The sequence below is a fragment of the Bos grunniens genome, chromosome 21 (genome assembly GCF_055505025.1).
Source record: "Bos grunniens cultivar Pamir isolate PY7600 chromosome 21, Bosgru_T2T1.0, whole genome shotgun sequence".
Taxonomy (NCBI): Eukaryota; Metazoa; Chordata; class Mammalia; order Artiodactyla; family Bovidae; genus Bos; species Bos grunniens.
In genome coordinates, this window is record NC_141185.1 from 53778012 (window position 1) to 53803841 (window position 25830).

A 25830-nucleotide genomic window follows, 5' to 3' on the forward strand; every position below is an offset into this window, starting at 1 on the left:
GTCTGCCTGCAATGCAGGAGACCCGGGTTCAATCCCTGGGTTGGGAAGACCTCCTGGAGAAGGAAATGGCAACCCACTCCAGTATTCTTGCCTAGAGAATCCCACGGGTTGAGGAGCATGGTAGACTACAGTCTATGGGGTCGCAAAAAGTTGGACACGACTGAGCTTCCCTTCACTTCACTTCACTTAACATTTTAATGTTTATTTCTGTAACACTCTACACTGATTTTTGGAAAATCATCGCCCTTTTTTTTTCTTTTAACAAAGGGGGGTAGAAAGTTTGTTACCCTATTGAATGACAAAAAATTGACAGAATCTGTAGTGATATCCTCTATTTAATTCTTTTTATTGTTAATTTATGTCTTTTTCTGCTTCATCAGTCTTCCTACAGCCTTATCAGTTGTACTGATCTTTTCCCCATGAACCAGATTTTTGTTTCATTGATTTCCTCTATTTTCCATATCATTGATTTCTGCTTTTGTCTTTATGCCTTCCTTCTTCTTGTTTTGGGTTTATTTTGCTTTTCTTTTTCTAGACTCCTGAGGTAGACGCTTAGGTTATTAACTTGAGACTTTTCCTCATTTCTAATATAAGCATTCATTGCTGAAAGCATCTCTCTCCGCACTGCTTTTGTGTCATCCCAACACATTTTGATACATTGTATTTTTTGTTTTCATTCAGTCCTATAAGGTTTAATAGAGTGTGCTTTATTCATTCTCCATGACCCAGTCTTAATACAATGATGCCATGAAAAACTTCAGTTTACAGACAGTTCTCAGCTATGTCCTGTGTAAAAAAGAAAAACACCAAGAAAGTAGAATTGCTCTCAAACTCAAGTGTGCATCTGGAAGCAATTCAAAGGTATCACACTGACCTTAGAGGAGAGTCAGGAAGAAATTATGTGGGAAGAAGTGAATGTAGTAGACAGTCAGTCCAGCCACATGTCAGCTTCCTGAAGACCTGCTCTGCTCCTGTGAGGAGAAAACATGAGGCATTTACTAGCTGGTGTGCGTGAAATTCAATCCTCTTTTCATTATGCCAGAAAGCTTCTTATTAAGACCTCGTTTTCTCTGCTTACAATAGTTTTACAGGGAATAAGAAAGCCTTCTTCAGTGATCAATGCAAAGAAATAGAGGAAAACAACAGAATGGGAAAGACTAGAGATCTCTTCAAGAAAATCAGAGATACCAAAGGAACATTTCATGCAAAGATGAGCTCGATAAAGGACAGAAATGGTAAGGACCTAACAGAAGAAGATATTAAGAAGAGATGGCAAGAATACACAGAAGAACTGTACAAAAAAGATCTTCACGACCCAGATAATCATGATGGTGTGATCACTGACCTAGAGCCAGACATCCTGGAATGTGAAGTCAAGTGGGCCTTAGAAAGCATCACTACGAACAAAGCTAGTGGAGGTGATAGAATTCCAGTTGAGCTATTCCAAATCCTGAAAGATGATGCTGTGAAAGTGCTACACTCAACATGCCAGCAAATTTGGAAAACTCAGCAGTGGCCACAGGACTGGAAAAGGTCAGTTTTCATTCCAATCCCAAAGAAAGGCAATGCCAAAGAATGCTCAAACTACCACACAATTGCACTCATCTCACACGCTAGTAAAATAATGCTCAAAATTCTCCAAGCCAGGCTTCAGCAATACGTGAACCATGAATTTCCTGATGTTCAAGCTGGTTTTACAAAAGGCAGAGGAACCAGAGATCAAATTACCGACATCCGCTGGATCATGGAAAAAGCAAGAGAGTTCCAGAAAAACATCTATTTCTGCTTTCTTGACTATGCCAAAGCCTTTGACTGTGTGGATCACAATAAACTGTGGACAGTTCTTCAAGAGATGGGAATACCAGACCACCTGATCTGCCTCTTGAGAAATTTGTATGCAGGTCAGGAAGCAACAGTTAGAACTGGACATGGAACAACAGACTGGTTCCAAATAGGAAAAGGAGTTCATCAAGGCTGTATATTGTCACCCTGTTTATTTAACTTATATGCAGAGTACATCATGAGAAACTCTGGGCTGGAAGAAACACAAGCTGGAATCAAGATTGCCAGGAGAAATATCAATAACCTCAGATATGCAGATGATACCACCCTTATGGCAGAAAGTGAAGAGGAACTAAAAAGCCTCTTGATGAAAGTGAAAGTGGAGAGTGAAAAAGTTGGCTTAAAGCTCAACATTCAGAAAATGAAGATCATGGCATCTGGTCCCATCACTTCATGGGAAATAGATGGGAAAACAGTGGAAACAGTGTCAGACTTTCTTTTTCTGGGCTCCAAAATCACTGCAGATGGTGACTGCAGCCATGAAATTAAAAGGTGCTTACTCCTTGGAAGGAAAGTTATGACCAACGTAGATAGCATATTCAAGAGCAGAGACATTACTTTGCCAACAAAGGTCCGTCTAGTCAAGGCTATGGTTTTTCCAGTAGTCATGTATGGATGTGAGAGTTGGACTGTGAAGAAGGCTGAGCACTGAAGAATTGATGCTTTTGAACTGTGGTGTTGGAGAAGACTCTTGAGAGTCCCTTGGACTGCAAGGAGATCCAACCAGTCCATTCTGAAGGAGATCAGCCCTGGGATTTCTTTGGAAGGACTGATGCTAAAGCTGAAACTCCAGTACTTTGACCACCTCATGAGAAGAGTTGACTCATTGGAAAAGACTCTGATGCTGGGAGGGATTGGGGGCAGAGGGAGAAGGGGACGACAGAGGATGAGATGACTGGATGGCATCACTGACTCGATGGACGTGAGTCTGAGTGAACTCTGGGGGTTGGTGATGGACAGTGAGGCCTGGCATGCTGCGATTCATGGGGTCGCAAAGAGTCGGACACGACTGAGCGACTGGTCTGATCTGATCTGATCTGGACTTCTGTGGACTTTAATATTGAAAAGATGTCTTATTGAGGTTGTGTGTGTGTGTGTGTGTGTGTGTGTGTGTGTGTGTGTGTCTGTGTGTGTTCTATTTCCCCGCCCCACCCCCCACCCCCCGCTGAACCCCCCAGGGGAAGGCTTCTTTTTTGATCCATGGTTTTTTGGAACTGAGTTGTTTAATTCCTACATGTACAGAAATATTCTAATTGTCTGTTATTGATTTCTAGTTTGATTCCATTATGGTCAGAGAACATTGTGTGATTTCATTTTATTTATCTATGTTTTTATTAAAGTGATTTTGTTTTTTAAAAAAATTATTGAGGTTTATTTTATGTCTCAGGAGATCATATATCTTGGTGAATGTATCTTGGGCACTTGAAAAAGAACTTGTATTTTGATGGTGGGTGGAATGTTTTATAACTGTGAATTAGAGCCTGATGATTGATTATGCTGTTCAGACCTCCTGTATCTCTGATTTTAAGGCTGATTACAACTGTAGTTGTTGTGAATCACTAAGTCATGTCCATCTCTTTGTGACCCCATGGCCTGCATCCTGCCAGATTCCTCTGTCCATGGAATTCTCCAGGTATCTAGTAATTCTTTTTTAACAGGTATTTTTAATTCATTTATTTATTTGGCTGTGGTGGATTTTAGTTGTGGCAGGTGGGATCTCTAGTTGAGTGTGGGCTCTAGTTCCCGGACCAGTGATTGAACCGGGGACCCCTGCATTGAGAGCTTGGAGCCTTGTCCACTGGACCATGAGGGAAGTCCCAAGAATGCTAGTAGTTCTGTAAGTTGCTGAGAGGGAAGGGTTGAAGTCCTCAACTATAATTGATTTGTCTGTCTCTCCCTCCAAGTCTATCAGTTTTTACTCTACCTATCTTAAGGGTCTGTTGTTTGGTATATATATTCTATTTTCCTAGTGGATTGATCCTTTTTAATAACTTTTTAAACCCCTTTTGTTGTCATTGAGTCCTTTCTGTTTTCTATACCTCTTTAAGGTATTTTTAATAACTTATATTTTCCCAGAAAACCTTCCACATCATTGAGGTTCTCAAAACATTTTGTTATCCCAAAGCATATTGTGTGTATATGCATACATGGTGTTTCTATATTTACATAGTATAAACAATAATGTGCAAACACTATATACTTTATAGCATTGCTTTGGAAGATTTTATAATATACATAAATGTGATTGCACCTATGTATCCATTTGTAGATTGCTTTTCTCACTCAACATCATGTTCTCCAGATGTATCCATATTAACACATAAAGATACCTCATTCCCTTTAAGTGCTGTGCAGTAACCCTTTGTGTGAATACACATGAACAGTTTATCCGCTCTCATGCCTGGTTTTTCCTGTCCTGAATTTTCATTGTTATGGGCCTGAGTAGACTCTGATGCAAGACAGTTAATTGGGAGTTAGTCATACTCTTCCCTGCCTTCTGGTGCTTTCTCCTTTCCCTCCACCACCCATCTCCCTTCTCCCTGCCCTCCCACAAACTCCTCCTGGGGCTCCTCTTTTTTTCTGAAATCTCTCTCCAAAGTTTTTTCATGTCAGGCCTTTATACCTTGGGAAGCTTTCTCTACCCTGTAGAATTTTCCTCACTCCGCCAGCCCAGGGCAAATGTTGTTCAGCCTCTTGTTGTCCAACTCTTCATGACCCCATGGACTATACTAGCTAGGCTCCTCTGTCCTCCACTGTCTCCCGGAATTTGCTCAGATTCATGTCCATTGAGTCGGTGATGCTATCTAACCAGCTCATCTTCTGCCGTCCCCTTCTCCTTTTGCCTTCAATCTTTCCCAGCATCAGGGTCCTTTCCAGTGAGTCAGCTCTTCGCATCAGGTGGTGGTGGTATTGGAATTTCAGCATCAGTCCTTCCAATGAATATTCAGGGTTGATTTCCTTTAGGATTGACTGGTTTGATCTCCTCATGGTCCAAGGGATTCTCAGGAGTCTTCTCCAGCACCACAGTTTGAAAGCATCAGTTCTTCACTGCTCAGCCTTCTTTATGATCCAACTCTCACATCTGTAAGGGGCAAACACGGTCTCCAAAAACCATCTTCCCCTCCTCAGCTCTGCCACAGCCTTTCATTTGAATCTCTGTGGAATTGTCAGGTTCATTTTGCAATGTGTGCATTTTCTGCCCCCATTGGGTCTGGTTTGTGCTATTTTTAAGGACAAGTACAATGATTTATTGACCTCTGTGCCCCATCTCCCTTCAGATTTACTCAGCTCCCAGCGTTGTTCTAGAACCTGCTGGGTGCTTGATCGACATTTTTCAAATCAGCACACCGATGAACAAAGCCTGCAGCTTTTAAACAACTTCTACAGGCCACTCCCACTCAGCTATGCAGGGACTCATTTGAGTGTGGAATAAAATCCCACAGGGCACACTGGCTGTTTTCCTGGGGAAGCTTTTCTGGAGTCAGACTCAGGAATCCTGCAGTCCAGTCCTGGCCACACCCTGCACTGCTTATGTGCATGTTTGAGAGAGGTCCTGAGGGGTGGAAGGCCCCCATCCAAATAACTGGGAGGGATCAGACCCCTAAATGGAACAGATTTTCAGGGGTGCCCAGTGAGAGGTCCAGGGCTCACACCTATCCAGCTGGGGAGTCACCAGAGACCACCTGCAGAGTTTAGTATTACTGAATGATAATTACAATTAATTCAATACTTAGGGTAAGTCACCCAGGAATATCTCTCAGCATTTGACAAATCCCAGCTGCTAATCATTGATGGTTTATTAGGGCCAAGACTCTGGGCTAGGTGCTCCTCACAGATTTTTCTTCTTAACTGAACCCTTTTAAGTTCCCTATGTGTGCTTCCCGTCTGGCTCATCGGTAAAGAATCCGCCTACAATGTGGGAGCCGCAGGAGACCTGGGTTCGATCCCTGGGTCGGAAATGGCAACCCACTCCAGTATTCTTGCCTGGACAATCCCACGGACAGAGAAGCCTGGTGGGCTACAGTCCATAGGGTCGCAAAGAATTGGACACAACTGAAGCGACTTAGCATGGCATGGCACAGCAAGCACCCTTGCTATAGTAGGAACAAGCAGCAGTGCTAACAGTACTGTTCCCACTTTACTGATGGAGAGTCTGAGGCTCAGATGAGGCAAAATATCCTGCTTATGGTCACACAATAAGTAGCAGAGCCAGGATACAAGCCCAGCTGAGTCTGCAATCTCCAAATGCTGTTTTTCCTTCCCTCCCTCCCTTCTTTTCTTTCTCCCTTCTTGTTAAACATGATTCTCTATCATACAAAGAAAACCTGATTCCAGGCCATATACCTAGGGTACAAATCTCCTTTACCCTTCTCCTATCCTGGGGCTTCCCTGGTGGCTCAAATGGCAAAGAATCTGCCTGCAATGATGAAGACCCAGGTTCTCTCCCTGGGTTGGAAAGATCCCCTGGAGGAGGGCATGGCAACCCACTCCAGTATTCTTGCCTGGAGGAGCCCATGGACAGAGGAGTCTGGAGGTCTATAGTCCATAGGGTCACAAAGCATTGGACATGACTGAGTGACTAACACTTTTTCTCCCATCCTAATCTGAGCATAGAAACACGTGGCTCTATTTCATTTCGAAGCCCATGACTAGTTTTTAAATGATATTTTTGGAGAGGCGATAGATTCCCACGGCTCAGAAATCAAACTCTCTAACTCTCCAGGACTGTCAACACCTCTACCCCGCACCAACCCCACCTCCCCTCCTCACCCACTGGGCTCCTTTTTCCAAGTCCTCCCAGAGCATCTTTATTTGCATCCATGCATGGACAAGCGCCCTTTCTGATTCCTCCCACTTCAGGCCCAGAGATAGCACGCTCTGCACACTGCTTTGCATCTTCAACAGTTGTTTATGAACCATTGTTGCATACTGTGTTTTGCCTCTGGTTTGAGAGAAGGAAAGGAGTGGGTTTAAGGCCCCAGCCAACGTTTCTCAAAGGAGGCGTTTGTTCTGAAATGTTCTCTTCTCTTCCTTCCTTCGGTTCATTCCCAGCCCCTCCGCCTGGCTTCTCCTTTGCTGGTCCCTGGATGTCTGAACCTCTTCCCCAGTGTCTCTGCATGTGCCCACTGACCAAAGGCATTCCTCCTTTGCCCTTCCCACACTGCCAGGATGCACTGCTTGATACAGAAGCTTCAGTGTCCCACTCTAATAAGGAAAAGGGGCTTTTCCGGCAGTGTAGGGAGAGTGCCCGTGAGAAATGGGCTTCATTTGTTGTTGTTCAGTCGCTCAATCGTGTCCGACTCTTTGCAACCCCATGAACTGCAGCCTGCCAGGCTTCCTTGTCCATCACCAGCTCCCTGAGCTTGCTCAAACTCATGTCCATGAGTCAGTGATGCCATCCAAGCATCTCATCCTCTGTCGCCCCCTTCTCCTGCCTTCAGTGTTTCCCAGCATCAGGGTCTTTTCCAGTGAGTCACCTCTTTGCATCAGGTGGCCAAAGTTTTGGAGTTTCAGCTTCAGCATCAGTCCTTCCAATGAATATTCACAGTTGATTTCCTTTAGGATTGACTGGTTTGATTTCCTTGCAGTTCAAGGGACTCTCAAGAGTCTTCTCCAGTACCACAGTTCAATTTTGTGGGCTTTATGGGCACTGCTGAATGGAGATTGCCAAATGGCTACAGCATCTTGGGTTGGAAGGAACAGGAAACCCAGAGTCCTTCTTCCTCACGCATTCCCACACTGCCACCAGTGAGGGCAGGATGCTGTCCCGCCTCCTGCAGCCTCTGTCCTGCCAGCCCCAGCCCTGCCCAGCTCCTTTGTACTCCCAGAGCTGAAACGATGACTCATCAGTGACCTTGATCCCCGCTGCTCCCCTAGAAGGGCCGTCACTGCCTCCCGGCCCCTCCCTTGGGAACCAAAGCTGACAAAGCCATCTCTTGCCACAGCCTTGCCCTAGGTGGGGCCCACCTGACCAGGAGTTCCATTCTGGGGGAGCTTGACCAAAAATGCAAGGCCTGATTGAATTTATCCAACACTGAGATCAGAAACTACTGACTTAATGGTGGCTAATACTGCTGCTAAAGCTACATTCAATTCATTCTGAATTCATTCAGTACAGATGTATGGAGAGCCTACTCTAGTGCAGGCACTCTTTAGGTCTAGAAATGGAGCAGTGACTACAAACCCTTGTTCTCAGGGAATTTACACCCTGGGAGAGAAGGCAGCCAGTTAGATACCCCCATGCCAAGTAAAGTGTGTGTGGGGTGGGGGCGGTACTGCCAATATTTGTGTATTTGCATGGCCAATCAGGAATACCTGTAGATGAACAAGTTGAGTCTATTACTTGTTGCAATAAGGGAGCCCACGTACCATGGGAGAACAGAGGGCATCTCGGCCCAAGGGTGTTAGGTGGAACCTAGAGTAGGATTTGGGCTTTGGCTGGGTAGTTTGGGAGAGAGCCCAGGGAAGTGGGGGCATTGGTCTGAATTGTGTGCTGTCAGAAAGCAGTGATGAGTCCATGATGGTGTATCTTAGTAAACCTTATCTAAAAGGAAGGAGACCAGGTGGAGGCCAAAGCTGTAAGTCATAAAGAAACAGAGGTCACTCCTATTAACCAGGAGACACAGATTTGAGTATTTTGTGGCTTGGATGGTGCTCATGTTTTGCAGTGTTCAGATGTGATTATGGTCTTGTTTTTGTCTTGACACAGTGCGATCACAGAGAGACCTTGTCTGATGGTGATGTTCTGCCAATTATTTACCTTCAACTGGAAAACAGCACAGCCTAGCTGTGCATGCACGGCCAGTTCCCAGGGGTCATGGCTGCTTGTCCGTCAAGCTCTCTCTCACTTATTCGCTCTACCTTGTCCAACTCTTTGCAACCCCATGGACTGTAGCTTACCAGGCTCCTCTGTCCAAGGGATTTCCCAGGCAAGAATACTGGAATGGGTGGCCATTCCCTTCTCCAGGGGATCTTCTCGACCCAGAGATCAAACCCAGGTCTCCTGCATTGCAGGTGGATTCTTTACCATCTGAGCCACTGAGGAGCCCATATATGCTAGTATACCTGTTTAAAAAGATAAATAAATAAAAATCCCCCTCCAGCTGCTGTGTTGAGAATGGACTCTAGGGAGCAGAGATGGAAGATGCTTTGAGGGGCTGCTGAGATGGCTCAGGGGAGGAGAAATGATGGTGGTTTGGATAAGCCTGGCAGAAAAAGTGGTAGGAATCGCTCAGATTGGACACAGATTTAGAGGTGGGGTAAAACAGAATGGTGCCAAGATTTTTCATTCGAGCAAAATATTGAATTGTCCTTTCCTGCGATGGGGAAGCCCCCTGAAGGAGCAAAATGTCTTTTGCAAGGTAATGCATCAGGAGCTCATGGGGGAGGGGGCATGCCAAGTTGAGGTGTCCCTAGAATCCAAGCCCAGCCATTGAGTAAGCAGATGCACCTGTAGGCCTGAAGTTCCTGGAGAAGTTTGGTGGGACGACAGATCGAGAGCTGCCAGTGTTTATGTGAATATAAGGCTTGGCCCTGGATGAAATCACGTAGATCCGAGCATATTTAGGGAAGAGGTTTTGTCTATCTTCACTCACTTCCCAAGCACTCCAATTATTTGGACATCTGGGAAGTGAGGAGGAATCACCAGAGGAAACTATCACCAGACTATCATCCAGTGAGGTAGAAGAACCAAGAGTTTAGCCATCTATTCACAAATATGTATTGAATTCTGCACATCATCTCAGAATTTCTAAGATGTTAGATTTTGAACTACTGGAGTACTGGACAGGTGGCATTGCCAGGTCGGGAAAAAAGGTGTGAGCCAAGACTGTTGGCTGACACCAAGAATTTGTTCCCTCTTTCTTGATAAAAGAACCACGACTCTGTTTGGAGAGGCAGTGTACCCATATAAGTGTCTACATAAAATGTAAATGGACGTATTATGTGGAACTTTTACAGCCTGCTTCAATGGAGCTAATGCGGCCGGGAGGCACACACCTGCTCTTCTACTCTTATTCCTTCCTGCTGTCTGAAAGAAAGATGTGACAGTTGGAGCTCCAGCAGCCATCCTGAATCACGAGGGCTCAGCAAATGGAAACCAAGCATTAAGGATGGCAGAATGGAAGTACAGGAGCCCATAATCCTCATAACTGTGGAGTTGCCAACGAGTCATAGATTACTTAACTTTAGATTAAGTTAAGAAAGAAACAAACTTCTATCTGTTTAAAATTCACAGTTATTTTAGGTTTTCTGTTATACTGTGGCAAAATTCAATTCTGACATGAGATTTATTCACAGTATTTCAAAACTATGTGGGCCACTTGTGTGAGGAACCAAGTTGTCTACAGAGTCAGTCATGGTCCCTGCTCTCCCAGGACTCCCTGTGCAGTCGAGTGGACTAACCAGTACACCGCTGTTACTTGGGTCATAACAGCATAGGCTGGAAGGGGCTGTGCTGGTGGGTGTGCTCCAGGGTCTGCAGTGCGGACTGAGACAGATGGCAAAGCAAGTTCCATCTTCTCAGCTCCTTTCAAATCATATCTAAATGCAATGACTCAACACGTGTTCTTGGTCTGATTTTTGTTCCATTGCCTACATTTAATTTTAATTTATTCCAGTACCTAATTTAAGCTTGGAGTTGAGGAGGGGGAAAAATGATAATGTGGACCAGATTTTAGACGGTTGGCACTTATAATTTCACAGAGAACCTCGATGGAATAATAAGCAATGGTTATGAACTTGCTAAGAATCAATTTGGTATGTGGAGCTTCATCCAACTGACAATTATATAAAGACGCAAGCTCTAGAAAATTGGCAGGAGGCTAAAACTACAAATGTGATGTGTGTCATTTCTTTAATGGACAAGTTATTTTGATGCCTCTTTTTCCCCTTGGAAGGCACCTTAACACACACTTGGCTAACTTCTTACCTCTGGCCAAGACTGCTCTTGACTATCAGAACTTTTGTGTCTGACCTGTCTCCAGATTGAGGCCCAGTGGAGACATAAATCTATTACACGTATATGCTGTAACTGCACAGTTGCTCAGTCATGTCTGACTCTTCCTGACCCCATGGACTGTAGCCTATCAGGCTTCTTTGTCTGTAGGATTTTCCAGGCAAAAATACTGGAGTGGGGTGTCATTTCCTCCTCCAGGGGGTTTTCCCTACCCAGGGATAGACCCCGAGTCTCTCTTGTCTCCTGCATTGGCATCTGGATTCTTTACCACTGCACCACCTGGGAAGCGGAAATCTGTGATATACTGAGCACTGATTAGGTACCAGGCCCATTGCACGTGGGCTCTCATCTGTTTACAATAACCCTGCAAAATAGGTTCTAGAATCTTCCTTTCACCAATAAGAACCCATCACTCAGAAAGCCTGAGCACTCTTGTCTCTAGTCCTCAGCAGCTCTTGAGAGTAGAGCCGGGATTCAAACCCTTTGCTCTACACCGTAAGGCTTCTGTCCCATAATGCCTTGTGTCTTCCCCTGTCCTCTAACAGCTTTTGAAGCCTGGAATCTCTTCTGTTCAATCTAAATGGCTTCCTGCCCTGGGGGTCTCCTTCCCAGTGTCCACCAGTCACAATCCCACCCCTCACACAGATCTTTTGTGCAATCGACCTCCCTCCGCCATAAACTTCCTTGTGCTCCCCGTCTGTGTGAACTCTGCTTCCTGGGAATTCTCCCCACCCCATGCGTGGCTCCACCAGGGCTTTTGGTATCCTTAAGTGACATACCTGAATGATCCATTTTCAGTGGGAGGGCGGAACGAAAGGACATTTTTTTGTGCACTTAATTTTGTTATAGGAGTTTGTTTCTTTTCATTCCTCAAATAACCCCATGAGGACTTTTTAACCCGCCACTTTATAGGTGAAGAAGTTAGATACACAGCAGCCTAAAGTGGTGCAAACCCAGGAAGCAAGAAGGAGAAATTATAATTCCCGCCCCCCCCCCCAACCCCCACTCTGAGCCTAGCTCATCGCTCAGGCATCCAGCAATGTTTGTGGAGTGAATTAATGAACGGATGAATGAATGAATGCCTGCCGGTCAGCTTACAAAAGGAACTCGGTGAGAAACGACACTGGGAGAAGATCCGAAGTACCCTGAAAAATACTTATTCCAAGTACAGACGGGATTCAGTGGCTGAAGAAAATCTAAAACACTGAGGCAAGCTCAGCATAAAAGAGAAACGTTTGTTTAACGCTTTCATGACTAAAAGTATGTCTCCGAAGAGCAGGCACAGAGGAGGCATTCGCAGTCCACAAAGCTCGCTCCTTAGGAGAGCCCCGGAACACCCGTCGGGTTTTGTTCACCAACTTCGGCCGGCCGCCGGGGCGGGCCGGCGCCTGCCCCTTTAAGAATCTGGTCGAAGTCCTTTTCCTCTGCCTGCCCCGCCCCCTCGCGGAGCCGGCGCGGCCCGGCGCCCACCCCTTTCTCCCCCGGAGGACTTAGCTACGGGCTCGACTGCCCGTCCGTCACAGAGGCGCCGCCTCTGATTGGCTGCGGGGCGGGAGGCGGGGCGGGAAGGCCAGAGAAACAAGTTTGCTGGCGGCGCCCGGGCTGAACCGCAAAGCGGCGGCGCGCTCCGCGGTGTTTGGGAGCCGGGGGAGGGGAGCGGCAGCGGCGAGGGCTGAGGGACCTCGCGCTCGCGCGGCCTGGGGGGCGGCCTCTGAGCGCGGCGGGCGGAGCAGCCCCGAGCGGTGAGTACCGGGGCCGGGCTGGGGACGAGAGTCGGTGTAGTTGCGCTCGCGGCCCCGGCGTTGGCACTTGTCACCACCCACCCCGCCCCGGGGCCGAGACCAGGGGCGCCGGGTCCTGCGCGCCCTGCCCTGTGAGCACCCCCCCGGGCGGAGTGAGCCTTGCGGGCTCGCCTGCCAGGGGTGCAGCGCCCCGGGGCTCGAACCCCCGGAATCCCCTCGTGCACCACGGGGTCTCGGGGCCGGGGACAATGGTCGGGAGTGGAGGTCTGGAGAGAAGCACCTCTCCCAGCTCCGCTCCTCCGGTCTCGTGCGTGCCTGGGGACCCGGAGAGGTTATTTGCTTGAAAGCTCTGAGCGACGGAATGAATTGTTTTACAAATAGGATGTTGCGCGCGGGAGCTTCAACTCCCCCCCCCGCCTCCCCCCCGGGAGTGCTTGATTCATTGAGTCCGCAGACTCTCTTTTTAAAAAATTACTATCGATCCTGGAAAGAGGAGGCTGCCTGTCTTTGAGGATGTGAGCGGCCCGGGCTCTGCGAGGTAGTCCCCGCGCACTTGACGCCGAGAGGCCAGATGGCTGCCTGCCTCGTGCAGAGAGAGGGCCGAGGGGCTTCCCCACGGGAAAGATCGTCCACGCGAGCCGCGCCCCACTTGCGTCCCACCTGACAGGGCCCCTTGTCCTGTGCTGAGAGCTTGGAGCCGCCGAGGAATAGGCACCCGCCCGAAGTCCCGCCGCCCGGGGTGGCCGCCACCCTAGCGGTGCAGAGCGAGCCTCCTTTGGCCCGGCTGTCCGGTTCACTCCATTCCGCCCTGGCTCCGGGACCCCGCTGCACCTGGGCACGCACTCACTCCTTTTCCCCCTTGTGGTTGCTTGAGGGATCTTCGGGTTGAGTCCGTGCCCCTGAGGGGCACCGTACACTTCTGCGCTGGTGTTTCAAAGCCGCCCCCGCCAAATTGATTTCCGCTCTCTTTGAGCAGAGGAATCTTTATAGAGACCTTAACAAAGGGGTTGGGGAGGGGACCGACCCAGGACCCCCGCAGGTTTAGTGCAGCGGCTCTTGTTCCTGCTGGGTTGCTTTGGGGCTGGGTCAGGGCTCCCTGAGCTTTGGCCCTCCCTGCTGATTCAGGGTGGAGAAGGCCAGGTGTCTGGGCCTTTTGGTTTCACTCTGGCAGCGTGCTGGAGGGAGGGAAGTTGCCAATGGCCATAAGAGAGGAGGCGGGAACCCCAGCGGCTTGTCATGGGCCAGACTCCGGTGACTGTGACTTGGGGTCAAGCCCTTTCAGACCCAAGGCTTCAATCGCCCCATTCACGGATGGGTCTGATGCTCCTTGAGCCCAGGTGCTGTTCTGATTGCTTGCTCCAGGGTGTTGTTAAGGCTTGCATTTGAGGACTGGGAGGAGCAGCACCCAAAGCCCACCCCACCCAGGGGGCAGGTTTGGTATTCTTCTTAACATGGGGGCCTCGAATCCTCAAGACCTGCCTTTGAGGATGACGAGTCAGTCTTCTTACAGGCCGGGCAGCTGTCTCCGCCTTGAGTCATTCCCTTTGTCAGGAAGTGACTCCACGGAGGTTGTTAAAAGGAAGGTAGTTAATGGTAGACACCTTGGTCCTGGGGCTGCAACCGGTTTTATGTTTGCAGTGCCCAGAAAGGAGCTGGGGGCGAGTTGCACACTCCCCCTAGGAGGCGGTTTCTGCAGCCTTATGCCCCTTAATAGCATCTTAGACCTGCAGGCGCTCCGTGTGGGAGAGGAGAGTAGGAAGAAAGACCACATTACCCGGGCCTCGGACTTCCTGGGCTGCAGGGGAAGGAGGCTTGGGTCTTTCCATCTCTCACTGTGATGGGCTAGGGGCATAGAGGGAGTGTCCTTTAGTGGGTGGTGTGTTCATTCATGTGTTAATTAATGTTTGAAGGGGCTTGATTGGGCCCATGCCTTCCGGGAGCCCCCCTGGACCAGGATGTGCTGCCACGTGGGGTTAGGAGGTGCCCATGGTACCCCCAGTGAGAGAGACAGCGAGGGGATCTAAGGGGGGCACAGGAGGGGAGCACGGGGTGGCGAAGGCTTCCTGGAGAGAGGATGCTCTGATTGGGTAAAGATGAGAAAAGCAGGTCCTGGGCTACCTTCCCCGACCCATTCACGCTTCTCCCAGAGGCCGCTTCGTTGGCAGCCTCCAGGCTGGCGCAGGTTGAGGGCAGAGAGCAGGCAGGTGGGAGGCAGTGGAAAGGTTAACCTGGGACTGTGGTGGTCTGGCCCAGGAGTCCCCCAGGAAGATGAGGGGGGCGCTCCTGGATGCAGCCTCTCTGTGCAGGGAATCCTGGGAGGTCCACCCCACGAACCCCCAAGACCAGCCTGTCCCCTGAGCCCTTAGTCGCTCTGGACCGACCAGCCCTCAGTGTGGGTGTGGCCCGTGAAAGGAGGGGGCCAGCAGGTCTGGCACGAGAAAACAGGGTGACCAGACACAAATGAATTGGCTGATTGAGATGCTGGTTTTCATCTAATGTGGTAAATTTCATAATTGAATTGCCTTAGGCAGCCCAGGCTGTTGAAGCGTTTTCCCAGCCAGAAAACACTTAGTTTTCCCAGACATCTGGGGGGCGGGGGTGGCAATGGGGAGTGTGTGTCCGGAGCTTTTTACACTGCCTCCCAGCAGGCCTTTCCCCTTAGGAACCTGGGTCTGTCCGCAGGTAATGGAGTCAGTCCCGCCTCCCCAGCAGGTTCCAGTCCCTTTCCCAGATCCCCTGGCCCCTGAGCCACACTCCTCCCACCCCAATCGGCTGAAGCTGATACCTGTCACCTTCAGGTGCTCACCTGGCCAGCCTGACTCCAGGTCCCTCAGCCGTTCATTAGGAGCAGGGAAGGGGGCATGTGGGGCTGGAGGTCAGACGGGGACTCGGGGCTGGGAGGGCTCCCTGTTACGAAGTCTCTTCGGCACCAGGTTGGGGAGCGGGGAGAAGAGCATGGGCTCTTTGAACCCGACCTTCTCCTGGGGCCCCAGCCACCTGCACCCACCCTGCCCGCTCCCTTTAGTGCCAGGAGACTCTGTTCTTTCTTACTGGTAAACCTTTCCTTCCCAGTCCTGTCACTACACTTTTGGATGAAAAACGGTAGGCGTGTGTGGCTCATCAACCTGTTTTTAGAAGTGCCAGCTCTGTGGTCTCAGAAATCCAGTTAAGCTGGGAAATTCTAGTGCATTTTCTGCAAATACACAACGATCTCCTAAGCTGTTCCTTTCCCCACGATCATCTCCTGCACCCCTGGGCTGGACAGAGTTTAGAAGAGGGTCTCTGGGCCTCACCTTGTTTCAGTGTGACCGAGACCAAGGCCACCTCTTTACCGGCCATCTCGCAATTGGAACCCTCGCACCTGGAAGGTGTCGGCAGATAAAACCCTGACGGTGGGGCCTGGGGGTCCTGCCCTGCCGCTGCCTGGCTGTGTGACTTCCTGTAGGTCTGCTTACCTCTCTGGGCCTCGATTTGCTCTTCTGCAAATTGGGTGGATGCTCTTCTGTACAGTGTTTCTATTAAATGTCTTGCTGTTAAATCTCAAAAAAGATTTTTGGTATCATGTCATTTTATAAGGCACGAGTTACTTGCATAGCTCTCCTGGGCAGGAGGGGCGAGGGGCAGCTGGTAGAGTGGAGGGAGCTGAATTAGAAGGCAGGAGCCTGGCATCCTGGTTCCCAGCTCTGCCTCTGACGACGGGTGCTGGGCCTTTGGGCACGTCACCTTCATTCTCTGGGCCCTCATTTTTTCCATCTGTAGAGTGAAAGGGGGGGTGGTAGGCAAGCGCCCCACTTCCTTTTCTTTCTGGGTGAGTGGAAACTGAGTCAGACTTTCTCGGTAACTCCAGAGGGACAGGGCTGTGCCCTGCCTCTGGCCCCTTGGAGTCTGGGGCCCAGGGGTGAAGGGCAGCAGGTGAGGGTGCACTGAAGTTGCTCCCTCCACTCTGGAACAGATGGAGTGAATCTTGCCTGGGAGGTGTCCCCTGGGCATTCCCCGCACTTTGCCAAGGAGGTGCCTGCAAGGCCAGTCTGATGGCTCCTCGTGCGAGGAGGCGGGTGGCGGGGGCTGAGCAGGGCCGTGGGAGAACTGTGTCAGACGCCGCCAGAGGGAGGCCCACATTGGCTACGGTGTGGCTCCCCACCCACTTCTGTCTGCCAGGAAGGCGCCTCCGACTGGCGGCCGCCCCTCAGAGTAGCATGCAAGGGATAGGGTGGAAACTGGAAGCCTGGCTGGTTTTCTGCCTACTCCTTGAAGGAGAGGCCGACCGCAGATCAACGTCGGCTGACCAGAATTGATCTCCTAGTTAAGATAAGGAAGGCTCGGCCCCTTCAAACTCCAGGACGAGGTGCCTGCCAGGTTTGCAGTTGGCCAGGTCAGATTCATCTGCTTCGTCTGGGCTGGGGTGAGGGCCGAGAGACGGGGGAGCTTTTTTTCTCGAAAGCCATGGTGATTGCATCCTCCATCCAGTGTTCAAGTCCTGCTGCGTCCCAGCTGGGCTTGCGAGACCCTGGGCAGCAAGTTCCTTAATCCGCGAGTGAAGGCCTGTGTTGTTTGCAGCTTTGGAAATCGGATAAAGCAAGAGGTACAGCTCCATTCAGGCAGTGAACATGTATTTAGCACCTTGTGAATGGCTCACCCTGGACTAGAAACTGGGAGGGGAAAGTCAGCTTCAAAGATGGTTGTCCTTGGAATTCCACTCAGCCTCTGGCTTGGGAGACAACTAGCTGGGTGGTTATGGCTCAACGCTAGGCTGTGAGTGATGTGACCAGAGCCACAGGACACACGAGGAAATGGACTGTCGTTGGTGTCCCGATTCTTCATGTGGCCAGTGAATTTTTAAAATTTTGTTTATTTTTGGCTGTGCTGGGTCTCTGCTGCTGCACACAGGCTTTCTCTAGTTACAGGGAGTGGGGATGACTCTCTAGTTGTGGTGCTCAGCTTGTTGCTGTGGTAGCTTCTCTTTTGCAGGGCATGGGCTCTCGGTGCATGGGCTCCGTACTTGCGGCTCTCGGGCTCAGTTGGTCCGTGGTATGTGGGATCTTCCCCGACCAGGGATCAAACCTGTGTCCCCTTCATTAGCAGGCCGAGTCTTAACCATGGGACCATCAGGGAAGTCCCCAATGAGTGTTTTTTTGCAAGCTGTTTTCTGCCAGGCTCTGCGGTGAAGCAGAGAACAAGGCAAGGTCCTCACCATCCTGGAGCCCCCATTCAACTGGAGGAGGCAAACAACAGATAGATAAATAAATAGAGCTGAGGTTGGGCTGCAGGAGGTGGGTGGGGTGGGGTGGCAGCATGAGGAAAAGGATCAAGGTGGGGCATCCCCTTAGACTGCTGCTGCTGCTAAGTCGCTTCAGTTGTGTCCGACTCTGTGCGACCCCATAGATGGCAGCCCACCAGGCTCCCCCATCCCTGGGATTCTCCAGGCAAGAACACTGGAGTGGGTTGCCATTGCCTTCTCCAGTGCATGAAAGGGAAAAGTGAAAGTGAAGTCGCTCAGTCGTGTCCGACTCTTCTCAACCCCAGGGACTGCAGCCTACCAGGCTCCTCCATCCATGGGATTTTCTGGGCAAGAGTACTGGAGTGGGGTGCCATTAGGGAGCCTAAAGAAAGCTCCTCTAGGCTGACAACGTTGAGCCGAGACCTCCAGGACAGCAAGATGCAGCCGTGGGAGGATCTGAAGAAGAGGGTGTCAAACAAGTGCACAGGCTGTGAACATTGTGTGCTGGAGAGGGGTTTGAGATGAGACCCAGAGATAAGCTGCTCTTCTGATTTGTACAGAGGCCAAGAAAACATGTTCCTTTTAAGATGTTTTATTACCTTTAATGTCAATCATACATTGGTGGATTCCTTTATCAACAAACAGTATCAGAAGAAGTGGAACCTGCTATGAAACCAGCCTGGTCCCTGGTATCTGTCTGCAGTTTGGGGCATACCCTTCTTGTCCCCCTTTTCTTATGCAGATTTTGTCCTTATGTAATTTGGATCACACTCAGTATTCCAGTGTCTATCACTTAGTGTGTGGGTGGATCTTGTTCCCTTTTCACAGCTGCGTAATATTCCACAGCGTGGCCAAAGCACTATCTTTTCTTTTCTTTTAGTCTCCTAATAGGGGACTTTTGGATTGTGTCTGATTATTTTTTTTAAACCCTCCATACAAGCCATGAATTCATGTACGTCTTGATCATGTATCTTTCTGATCTTTAAATTTTCATTGTCTAATCTAAATGCTTCTTGCAAAGACTAATAAGCCAGTTTACTCTCCTACTGATGGTGTCTGGGAGCCCACCTCTCCACCCATACTTGCTATTATCTACATTTTCCTTTTTAGCTAATGTGATTGGTAAAAATGATCTCATATTCCTTTAAAAAAAAAATGATCCAGTTTATTCAGACTTCCGGTTTTTTTGTAATCCATCATTGTTTTTTCCAGAAGATCAAGGTTTAGCGAGTGCTGGCTCTGCCTCTCGCTGGTCTCCTGACCACGGCTAGGGACTTAGCCTTCACCCTGCGTGCTCATCTGTGAAATGAGGCCCTTTTAATCCCTGCCCCCTGCCAGGCTGCTCCGTGTTGTGCATGGGGAAACATTCCGGAAAGTTCATTTTATGCTGAAAAGCTCTGCAGACATCATGGGTTTTGCTAGTGAAAGGCGACTATCTGGAGCCTGGAATATCTGAACGGATGTGAGTGTTTCTAAGCAGCTAGTGTGTCCAGGGGAGGGGCTGGGGTGGCTTTAGGTGGGATGTCTGCCTTGCATCCCTGAGATGGAATAGGCCTCATCCAGCCCAGGAGGGTAGAGAAAATTCTCTAGCTGGTCCAGGGAAAGGCTCAGAAAGGGGCATTGATCAACACAGACTGATCCCTCCTTTCTCTTTTGTTCAGTCGCTAAGTTGTGCCTGACTCTTTGCGAGACCCCATGGACTGCAGCACGCCAGGCTTCCCTGTCCTTCACTGTCTCCTTGAGCTTACTCAAACTCATGTCCATCAAGTCAGTGATGCCATCCAACCATCTCATCCTCTGCCATCCCTTTCTCCTCCTGCCTTCAATCTTTCCCAGCATCAGGGTCTTTTCCAATGAGTCGGCTCTTTGCATCAGGTAGCCAAAGTATTGGAGCTTCAGCTTCACCATCAGTCCTTCCAGTGAATATTCAGGATTGATTTCCTTGAGGATTGACAGGTTTGATCTCCTTGTAGTCCCAGGGACTCTCAAGAGTCTTCTCCAACACCACAGTTCGAAAGTATCAGTTCTTGGCGCTCAGCTTTCTTTATAGTCCAACTCTCATCCGTACATGACTACTGGAAAAATCATAGCTTTGACTCTATGGACCTTTGTTGGCAAAGTGACATCTCTGCTTTCTAATATGCTGTCTAGATTTGTCATAGCTTTTCTTCCAAGGAGGAAGCATCTTTTAATTTTGTGGCTGCCGTCACCATCTGCAGTGATTTTGGAGCCCAAGAAAATAAAGTCTGTTACTATTTCCGGAGGCCAAAGGCTGGGGCTCCTAGAACTTTGTGGATTGCCATGTTTATTACTTTGGGGGTCCTTGTCTGTTTTCCTGTAATGGGAGGCTTTAAAATAAGCAAAAGATTGACCCAAGAGCTTTTGTACTTGATGTGGAGACGGGGGGGGAAACTGTGGGGCCTAATGAAGGAAAGATGGGGCCTGGAACCTCAGGCCCCACAGTGGGGGAGGTAGGGAAGCTGGTGGACCGGAGTCCCTGGAGAAATTCATCTCCACTGGGATTCAGGAGCCTGGGGACATCCAGCCAGGCTCTCCTGTCCTTCCCCAAGTGGGCTGTGACATGGTGAGCCCCTGTCTTGGGGAACAAGCAGCATCCAGGCTTGGCTACAGTTCCCCTTCAGCAGCGTGGGACCTCAGGCCTGGTGAAGGCGTCAGCCTGACCTGGTTGGGACGGCTGCAGGGCCATGGACAGGAAGGTGAACTGGGCAGGGTGACAGCATATGAACAAGGGGACAGTGGCACTCCCAGAGGGCTCTGGTCAGGAGGCGTCCTGCCTTTTTAGCTCTGCAGCCAGTGAGCAGGAAGAGAGGCAGCGGCGGCCGTGGCTGCAGATGTGTTTCCACCTTTGTTTGTTGTTGTTCAGTCACCAAGTCATGCCCGTCTCTTCTGCGACCCCATGGACTGTAGCAGGCTGGATCCTCTGTCCACAGGATTTCCCAGGCAGGGATAAGGGAGTGGGTTGCCATCTCCTCTTCCAGAGGATCTCCCAGGCCCAGGGATCAAACTTGCATCTCTTGAATTAGCAGGCAGGTTCTTTACCACTGAGCCTCCAGGGGAGATCTTTTTGCAGTTATTGGGGCTGGGTTTTTCATGGAGAGAGTGAGGGGAGCATCTCACGCAGGAGTTGGCAGTCAGCGGGGGCAGGGCAGGGCTTTCTGGCTAGGTGCCTCCTCACTGCATGCCCAGCCCAGCTCAGAGGGGCTTCGTGGAGTCGGAGTCAGATGGAGTCCCCAGGTTCAGTTCCAGGCAGTGGGATGGACTGGCCCGTCCGTGTCGCAGGAAGTTGCAGCTGCTATTTTTACCACTCCAACTAGGACTTTTTTACAGGAAGGTACAATTACAATACAAGCAAAATGTCAGGGTTTGGCTGGTCAGCTGAGCCCTGGGAGGCTGCCACAGCTTGAGGCCGGGACCGCAGCATGGTCCGTGCTTGTGTAAAGTGAGACTCATTTGCCTGTGGACACATACCTACCCTGGGTGCTGGGTGACTTCCTCTGAACTGCCTGCTGTGTCTGGGGTTTTTCCTCCAGGCCAGAAAGAGACCTTTGCTGGGATTTGCCCAGATTGGTGCCATGATTGGGGCACCTTGACCTTGTGATGGGTCGCACGGTGGTGAAGCCAGCCTGGACAGCTGTAAGTCATTCTGTTCCCGACTGCCCGGGGACTTGAAATCTTATCAAATGAAATTATTTAGAACCCACCGTGTGATAGCCACACTGCTGAGTGCTAGGGGTAGAGGCGGGTTAGACAGAGCCTGCTGTAGAGCATCACCCGTGTAGCAGTAAGGACCCAGAAAGCACCAGCTGTCCACGTTGGACCAGCACCTGATTTTTTTTTTTAATATTTATTTGTCTGTGCCAGGCCTTCATTGTGGCACACGGGGTCTTCAGTCTTTGTTGTGGCGTGCAGGATGTTTCGTTGCAGCAGGAGAAATCTTAGTGGCAGCATGTGGGACCTACTTCCCTGACCAGGGATCAAACCCATGCCCCGTAGATTGGGAGCTCAGAGTCTTAGCCACTGGACCAGCAGGCAAGTCCCCACCTGATGTTTTTAATGTATATGCATTACGGCTAGAGGACAGGCAGGGCTTATGGTAGCTTCTGTTGCTGCCTAACAGATCAGTACTAACTTAGTGGCTTAGTACCTGTCTATTAGCTCACAGTTCTCTGGGTCAGAAGCTTGGACTGACTCAACTGAATTCTCCACCTAGGCTGTCACAAGTCCAGGGTCAAGTGCCAGCTGGACTGGGCTTTTATCCTGAGGCCTTGGGTTGGGGGTGGGAGGGAGATTCTGCTTCTAGGCTCATTCAGGTTGTTGGGAGACTCAAGTTCCTGGTGGTTGTAGGACTGAGGTCCCTCTCCTCCCTGGCTGTCAGTAAGTGGGCTCCTTAACTCCATGCCAAATACCCTTCCACCCCACCCCACCTCCAGGCCAGCAGGACCCTCAGGTCCTTCCCTGCTTCAGATCTCTGACGTCCACTTCTGCAGTCAGCTGGAGAAGACTCTGCTTAAGAGGAGTCATGTGATTAAGCCAGGCCCACCCAGAGCATCTCTCTATTTTAAGGACTCCTGATTAGTTAGTAACATCATCAGTTATGTCTGCAACTCACTTTGCCATGTAGGTAACATGGTCACAGGGGTGGAGAGAGTCGTCTTTGACTTTTTCTGCTAAGGGCTCATGCCAACAGGGATTATGATAGCAGCAGTATTAGTAACCTCTGTACTCTTGAGTGAATTTTGTGTGTCTCACTGTGCTCTTTACATGGGCTGTCTTTTATTTATTTGGCTGTGTTGGGTCTTAGTTGTGGTGTGTGGTCTTTCCCTGTGGCGTGTGGGATCTTAGTTCCCCAAGGAGGGATCAAGCCCTCATCCCCTGCATTGGAGGGCAGACTCCCAACCACTGAACCACCAGGGAAGACCCTGGACTGTCTCATTTAATTCTCAGGATAGCTGTTGACATAGGAACAGTTATTTCCCCACCACCGCCACCCGGCCCCCCCCCCCATTTTCCAGATGGAAATACTGAGGCTCAGAGAATGTAAGTACCTTGGGCCAGTCATACAGGTAGAAACAGCAGTGCTGGGATGGAAAATCAGGGCCTTAGCACCTCACCACCCCATCAGGTGCTTGCAGCCAGCATCTCCAGTTTGAGTCCTGTGATTGGCAGAACACCCTTTAGAACACGGAGGAAGGTTGCTCTTTCCCATCCAACCTTTAAAATACTTAAGTGTGAAACATGCCTATCACACTGCAGGTTAGCACAGCAGATACTGAGGGCCACTCACTTGGATATTTTTGAACTTTATTGCAGTGGGTATTTGTGGTTCATCTTCTTCTCTGCTCAGCAATATTACTGAACATCTGATGTACTCCAGGCAGCAAAGAAGACACAGAATACCGTCCTCAGTGAGTTGGAGATAAAAATAAAGGCAGAGTACACGATACTCTGAAGGAATAGATATTGCTGGGCTAGAGAAGAACTGTCACAGCGCTACTGCCTAGGCCAACAGCTACTAGAATGTTAATTGCAGGAGCTGTTGTTGTTTAGTCACTAGGTCGTGTCGGACTCTTTGCAACCCCATGGACCGTAACCCACCAGGCTCCTCTGTCCATGGAATTCTCCAGGCAAGAATACTGGAGTGGGTTGCCATTTCCTTCTCGAGGCGATCTTTCTGACCCAGGGATTGAACCTGGGGCTCCCACATTGGCAGATGGAGTCTTTACTGCTGAGCCACTGGGGAAGCCCTAATCGCAGGAGACAAGACAAAAAGTGTTCTCCTGACTCTCTGCTGTGCTCCTGGTGCAGCTCAGGGCCCAGCAGCTCGCAGGCGCTCCGAAATTACTTGTAAGGTATCTGTTGGGTTGGGTTAAAACATTTGTCTGAAGTTTTCTGAAGGATGGAACAGAAAAACCTGAGTGAACTTTTTGGCCGACCTAATACTGTGTCCGAAGTCCTTACACGCCAGACAGATATCAAGTCCAGGAGGCTTACGGAGAGAGTGAGTGGAGCTTGAGCAGGAAAATGGGGGAGGAGAGAGCTTTAAAGTCCAGTGTGTGCCCCAGTGAGTGGTGGGGGGCGAGGGGCTGGGGAACAGTGAACGAGACTTGGACGTCAGAGCCTACTTGGAGGCTTTTGAGCAGGTGGTCCAGAACCAAGCGTCTGGCACCGGAGTGCCAGGAGAGGGGCAGCCCAGGCCGCAGTGGCCAGGCCCGCCCCTTGTTTCTGGAAGAACTAGCCACACAAGGGACCCGGGAAGCAGGATTTAATGGAACTTGGTGGGGCCAAACGGTATGCTGAAAATGTATCTATGAATGAGTTGCAATTTCTGGGCACCCATGTATTTGGCTATAAATACACATTACATGTGTAATTTCAAGAGACCAAGAATTATCAGCTGCGAAGCCCAAGGGCAGCAGCCCACACCAGCCCCTGTAGTTTGCTGTCTCAGGCCCTGCCCTCTGCAAACCGCCAAGAACTGTTATTTGGGGGGAAATGAGGGGCCCTGTGGCGAGAAGACAGCATCTGCGGATGGAGGGAGGAGCAGAGGGGCCTGGGTGCCCCGAGGGGAGGCTGGCGAGTGGGAATCAGAGGGCGGCCCTGGCGTGCCCGGTGCCCTCACGCTGGGGAGGGGCTCTTAGGAGCCCCTCCAAGCAGGTGATTGCCCTGTCACTGCCCATCACTTTCCACGGCAGTTTCTTTTTCCGAGTTCTTATTTTAAAAACATGGTACACGTGGAGGGTGAGGAAGTTCTGCTTCTCACAGCATAGTGCTAGAAAGTCCCTGGGATTGTTTTGGGGTCCACGGCATCAAAGCTGTTTTCATAGTAACACCCAGATATTATTTGCCTTTTTCACCCATTCTCTCCAAGTGCAAAACCCCGTGAACCAGTGTTTTCCAAGTAACCATTGCACGAAGCTACCAAATCACGCATGGGTAAATGAGCCAGAGTGCAAGACAGACCGGAAGACGGGAAGGTCAGAGTATGTATGTTCACCACACGGCTCAGGTCCCACACTGCAGTTGATCTTTAAGAAACTGCTGGTCAGGCTGCCCTGGTGGCTCAGTGGTAAATAATCCGCTTGCCAATGCGGGAGATACGGGTTCGATCTCTGGTCTGGGAAGATCCCACAGGCCGCAGAGCAAGTACTGCTCAACAAGTCTTAGCGTTTTGTCAAAGAGGAATATCCACAATAATCTGGAGAGGCTCTTAAAATCTCCTCCCTTTACCAACTCCCCATCCAGGTGAGGCTGTATTTTCTTCTAGTCTTCAATGAAAATATTTTACAATGTTTAGGAGTATGGGATGCATAGATACATACTACTATATATAAAATAAGCAATGAGGATTTACTGAATAGCACTGGGACCTACGTTCAGTATCTTGAAATAATTTATGATAGAAAATAATCTACTATATATATATATATATGTATGTATGTATGTAACAGTCACTTTGAACACCTGAAATTAGTACCATATTGTAAATCAACTATATTTCAATTAAAAAAAAAACAAAACACTTTTAACAATAAATTGGATGCAGAAGCAGATAGAGAATCTGGCTGTTAATACAAAAATTTTTTGAAATTAGATTTATGAAAAACAACTTATTTATGCTAACATATAGCAAGTTTATTATTATTTTTCAGTTAACTAGTATACATTTCAATTTTGTCTCAATTTTAATTTTGTATGTGATAAATATCAGTAGGTTGAACCACGTAACAGAAGCCCCTTAGGGCCCTCAGTCACTTTGAAATTGTGAAAAGACCCTGAGACCAAACCATTTGAGAACAGCTGTGCAAGGCAAAGCCCCTGCAAGCTGGGGGCCGGATATGAGCCCAGCACCCAGCTCTGTTCCTCTGTTTTCCCCTTCAGTCCCTCAGGGATCCTGCGAGGTTGGTGTGATTATCTTCACACCCATTTTACAGATGTGGAAGCTGAGGCACTGAATGTCTGAATACCTGGCATAAGCTTTGCAGTACAGAGGTGGCTTTGCTGGCAGCGCTGGCCAGCGGGGAGGTCCCAGACCGAAGTCCCTGCTCCCCAGG

The 25830-nt window shown here is 49.6% G+C and overlaps 1 protein-coding gene across 24 annotated transcripts in view; it reads left to right on the forward strand.

Annotated features, from left to right (window-relative positions):
- The window catches only part of KLHL25 (kelch like family member 25), an 89948-nt gene that overhangs the window by 25497 nt on the left and 38621 nt on the right, over positions 1-25830 (forward strand). For 8 of the 24 annotated variants that reach the window (XM_086364690.1, XM_086364700.1, XM_086364703.1 and 5 more), the window contains exon 1: positions 12403-12540. The exons of the other annotated variants lie outside the window; for them this stretch is intronic. The gene's annotated coding sequence lies outside the window, so the exon portion shown is untranslated. Of the gene's footprint in view, positions 1-12402; positions 12541-25830 lie in introns of those variants that run through there. 24 annotated transcript variants of the gene reach the window in all.